This window comes from Hibiscus syriacus, unplaced genomic scaffold, assembly GCF_006381635.1.
Source record: "Hibiscus syriacus cultivar Baekdansim isolate YM2019G1 unplaced genomic scaffold, ASM638163v2 tig00003507_pilon, whole genome shotgun sequence".
Classification (NCBI taxonomy): Eukaryota; Viridiplantae; Streptophyta; class Magnoliopsida; order Malvales; family Malvaceae; genus Hibiscus; species Hibiscus syriacus.
Genome location: NW_024061975.1, coordinates 1,576,555 through 1,582,203, shown reverse-complemented (window position 1 = coordinate 1,582,203; position 5,649 = coordinate 1,576,555). Strand labels below are relative to the sequence as shown.

General features: G+C 30.6%; 1 pseudogene; it reads left to right on the top strand.

Moving 5' to 3' along the window:
- Positions 1-2,190: 2,190 nt before the first annotated feature.
- Positions 2,191-5,327, top strand: LOC120178518 (annotated as a pseudogene).
- The last annotated feature ends 322 nt before the right edge of the window (positions 5,328-5,649 follow it).

Below are 5,649 nucleotides of genomic sequence, written 5' to 3'. Positions count from 1 at the left end.
TTTACTGCTTTTAAATATATCGTTCTAGTTGTATTTTTATTGTTTTAATTTTACTTGTCTATATTTTTAAATATTTTTATTATTATGTATTCATAAATATATATAATAAATAATATTTTTTTTAATTATTTTAATATTTATTTTTCAATATCGAAGAAAAGGACAGTCTTAATACAACTGGATGTCCTATTCTGGTATTTTAAAATTAAAAAAATATATAAAAAATATTATTTAATTTAAATATCAAAGAAAAGAGCTGTCTTAAGGCACCTAGAAGTCCTTTTCAGATATTTTTAAATATTTTTTATAATTTTGAAATAATAGTATTATAAATTAAATATATTTTGAATTTTTTAAATTTATAATAATAGAGACAATTTATAATTAAAAAGTACCAATTTTGGGCGTTGTAGGGGTGCTAATCCTTCCCTAAACGTAACCGACCACGAATCCCTTTTTATTATTAAAAAGAACGAATTTTTGGTTATAAACGCAGATCAGTTCATCTTTTAACTGATGTTTTCTTAAAAACTCTGTTAAAAGATAATTTTTAGGTATTCGACCTACCTAACCCAAAAGGCCGATGGCGACTCCCAAATTATTTATTTTCAAAACCATTTATTCACATCAATTTTCCCGTCAAGTATAATATTTCGTGCCCGGACGAAAACCGGTTACGACACTACTGTCACCATAATCACAACCAATGCATAACATACAACGAACTTCAAGTGATATATCAGAATTAAATATAAGCTCATAAAATGTGTGACTAGGTATATATACATCAAACAAATAATTGAAGGTCGTACATAGGTAAGCAACTCCAGAACATCAATGCAGTATAAAAGTACTGGCAAACCGAAACCTAAAAAGGGGCTTGTATGTACATTTTTATCATGATTAAAACAACCCGAAATTAGTAGATTAATGATTGGACAGCCATAAATAAACTAGTGGAGTAAGACTGAACACTTGGCCTCAAATGATCAATTGGCAGATATTTTGACTAAGCCTCTTGGATCACAACAACGCAACTACTTGATTTTCATGTTGGGGATTAAAAGTGTTTTCAATCCACCAACTCGAGGGGATTGTTAAAAATAGTTAGTTGAGCAGTTGTAAATGTACTATTAGTTAGCAAGGGAGTTAAAATCTTTGTATATATATATATATACTATTGTGACTATTTTTAAGTAAGTGAATGAATGAAATATGTGAGGTATTATTCTTTTTAATCCTCTTAATAAATTAAAATATTATTTTATAATTTTTAATAATTAAAAAATTCAACAAAATAATATCTTATGGTCTAGGGATATTTTTGTACTTTACCCTAAAAGATAACAAGTTTTAATCAATAGTGTATTTTCCCTGGAAAAATAAAAAATAATGGGGGTGTTTGATAAACAGTTTTTTTAAGAGATTTTAGCTTATTTGAGTATAAATAGTTTATTGATAGTTAAATATTTTTTTTAGTGTTTGGTAAACACTTTTTTAAAAGAATTTATTTTGCAAAATAAGTTGAAAATGAAAAAGTTGAAAAATCCAACGTTTTAGGAGAATTTATTGCAAAATAAGATGTTAAATAATATATTTGACCTTATTATTTCTATAATTACATCGTTACCATAAAACTTAATCTAATGAAATAGCCTTCATCCTAATATATTTTAGTGAAATTTTATTTTATTATTCTATTTTTTAGTTGTAGACTCTCAAATATATTTTAATTAAGAAAATATAGCAAAACATGAAAGGAAAAAAATATAGTGTTGATATTTTATATAAGGTTAATAGGATGTATCAATCTCACATGGTTAATATTTGTAAATATTAAATTTAAACAATTTTCAAAAAAAAAATTATTAATTTTTTTAAGAATTTTTAAATTCTTGTCAAAATTATTTTTTTCGAATAATTTCAGCCCACTAAAGACTAAAGTATTATAAAACATATATATACTTAACAACTAAATATATTATACCCTAATTTATCATTTTACTGATATCAACTATAAGTTAAATTTTATTAAACACTTCTATATAAACAATTAATCAAATTTATTTCTTAAATCAACTTTTTAAATCAATTAATCAAATCAAATGATTAAATCAACTAATGGAATTAACTCAGTTGTTTTAACACCCCTCTGTTTGTTCTTATGTGTACGTTCACGTAGTCTTCACTAGTCACGTTTTGGAACTGCTTTCTCTCTACTCTTTCATCCTCTTTTTAATCTCCAAAAATTTAGCTTCTCAACTGTTGATTTTGCTTTTCAGGGTTTCCCAAATCTCTCTAGGAAGCTTTTTATTTTCTATTTTTCCTTTTGAATTTCTCGAGTTCCTGTTGCTCGAAGCCTCGAAGGCCTAAGCTGTGATTTAGCTAAGCGCCTAAGCCCCACTAATCCGTTGCTTATGTTTAAATGTAGGAGGCCGGATTCCACTTTCTCAAGCTATTTTCTCAAACGATTCCTATCAAACAATTTACAGTTTTTAATCATTAATTGGGTTTATTTCTTTGCTTTCAGAGATCAATGGATTTCACTAGGCGAAAGGGATGTTGCGTTTCTGGATTGATAAAGTACGTGGTTACTGATTTTTTTTTTGTAAATTAATCTTTTTTGTAGCATTAATTTGATGGGTTTTTTTCTTTTACTCTTGAATTTTCAGTGGATAGTTGATATTGTGAAAGCTTACGCATGGATTTTCGAATACCTGTACTTCCTAATTGTTCAAACTTCAACGCTTTGATTTGTAAACCGCTTTTGTTGGATAGATTTTAATTTTTAACTATATATTCCTTTCTCTTAGTCAAGAATGGGTTTTGAAGCTTATTAGTGATGAGTTTTCTGCCAAATTATCATGGCTGATGCGCTGAGTGAATTTTATGTCTTTCAGTTATATTAGATTTTAGATTTACATTTCTGGTTCAAGGTTTCGTGCAGATTGGAAATATTCTACTTCGATTATCGTGGCATCTTGTACATGCTATTATCTACCTATGCTTCTTTACGATGGGTGTGGTGCATGCACTTGAAGGCCGTCTTATCTCTTGGGGATTACCGAGGAAATACAAGTCCCTCCATATATCCAAGATCCAGTATCTGGCTATTGTGATTGAAAATGAAGATGCATGCCGAACTTCGAATGTTTTGGAGCTTTTGCAATGGCTGGAAGCTCTTGGTATTAAGCATGTTTGCCTTTATGATAACGAAGGTTAGAATTCTTCCTTCTCACTGTTGCTGGATTGATCAGGTGAAGATGTATCCACAGTTCATAGTATTTGATGTCATTTCTCTGTTGTAGGAATACTGAAGAAATCAAAAGACTTAATCTTGGAGCAGTTCGATGGTGCAGCAATGTTTCAGGTACTATCCTCTCTGCTCATGGTCAAGGTAGATTTTTTCATATTTCACCGTGATTCATCAACAATATACACTATTGCGGTTCTAAACTACTAAACTATTTTAGTAGAGATACTAAGGTTAACTTTGCAGTTTAGAAACTTAAAAATCCTATTAAAAGTATGATACAGATTTGTAAGATTTATAGTGCTTGTTGTATTCATTGGACTCTTCATATGGTTTCTTTCTCAAAACGTTAGTTTAAGGAGCTTACTTCATGCACCATATGCCTGCTTAGCTCCAGTTATGTATCTAATCATTGAATCATTTTGCGACATACATTGATACAAATGGAATGTTACTAAAAGTGCTAAAGTACTGCTACCTATTGATCTATTTTATTCAGGATACTCATGAAAACAATGTGCTAGTAGACCAACTACGTATGACTTTGGAGTTTGTATCATTTTCTGATGGAAAAGAAGCGGTTGCTAGAGCAGCCAATGTACTTCTTACGAAGTACATAAACTCAGGTGGCACTGGCTCAGATCAGGGATAGCAAATCTTCACTGAATCTCAAATGAACGAGGCACTCAAAACTGTTGGTTTGTGTTACTTGTCTGATCTACTTGTTAGTTATTACAACCAGTTTTGTTTGCTCAGTTAATTTGATGTTTGGTAATCTTCTTCTCTATTAGGCAGTGCAGTGCCAGAACCTGATCTTATATTAATATATGGACCTGCCAGGTGCCACTTAGGTTTCCCTGCCTGGAGAATGCGATATACTGAGATTCAGTGAGTATTCTCTTGACCAAAATTCTTGGGAATCAAGGAAAGTGTCTTGTTGTTTTCTTATCTGCTAAAGATGCTTATTCGGAACTCTAACTGATTAATTAATCTACAACTTTCTAAATGATCTATTCTTTGGTGCACCATTCTTTTTATAGAAGGAATAGGAAAGAAAAAAAACTGAAGAAAAGTAGATTTGGAATATTTTGTTTTTTTTTTCTACAGAGCAAAATATAATTCATGTGTAGCTTCCTGTTTTCATTTTTTGTTTGCAATTTAAAGGGAAAAGTAACGATAAGCACCAGAAAAAGCTCCATTCAGTCTATTGTTGCTCTAAACTCTTTGGCATTTTCTATGTTCATTTTTATTTTTATGCATGATCAGTTGGCTAGAAGTATTTGTTCTCTTAACCTATTGCAGTAATTTCTATTAACGATGAGTACTGACTGCAGATGTAGTGTCAGTTTAGATTCGACTTACGAGCTGAAAGTTAAAGTTATTGCATAACTTTGGACCCTTTCTTGTGTGAAGAAATCCTACTTCCATGCGCTAAGTTATAAATTTTATTGTTCTTTTCTACAGACATATGGGTCAGTAATTAAGGCAATTTACAGATTCACAACGGTGCAGCAAAACTATGGTAAGTAGTTTACCATTTGACTAATTGACTTTCACTCTCTGTTTCCTCCTGGTACCAATATGCAAGTGAAAATGTGGAAGTAAAAAAAAAGGAAAAATTGTTTTTGGTAGTAAAAGAACAGAACTGATAAAGAAAGGGTGTGCCAAACTAGAATTAAGGTAATCACTTCAAATTTCGCCGTGCTATTTATACAGTTCAACAACTACCCTAAAGAACCCATCAAGCGACCTAAGTGGTAAAAGTGAGTGTTGTACTCCTTAGAGGTCCCGGGTTCAAGCAATGGCGTCCACAAGGTGTGTTGTCAATGACTAAGAAATATTCCGAATAGATACTATCTTGTAATCATCTCGGCCTCATTAAAGAAAAAAAACTATTCCTAAATGTCCATTTATTAAGTTAATAACTGAGCTATTCAAATCAATTTAATGATAGACTTTGTTTTCATGAGACTAGTAAGTGAGTGGTTGTTAATGTTTCTGGCAAATTGAATGTGTGCAATTGCATGATGGTGAAGATCTGATATGAAATTTCATCTTCCAATAGGCAAATTAGGTGCTGCAATGATAGATTATGTTCCATGACTAGATGAATTATATATAGTATGTGTAGAATAAATGCTACAGTTTCAAGTTTGGTCAGCTTTACTTCAACCTGATTATAGTTTAAAGCATTTCCCAGAACAACTCTCTAGTTTTTAATTGTAATACCATCTCTGTTTGTTAATTACAATACAACTCTTAGATTGACAAATCTGGTGATTACATGGTAACGTCCAGGTGCTGTTTTGACGTGGCAAAGATAATTTTTTTTTTAAGTGTTCAAATTATACTATGTTAATTTTAGGTGTATAACTGGATCGTTAATACTAAATGAT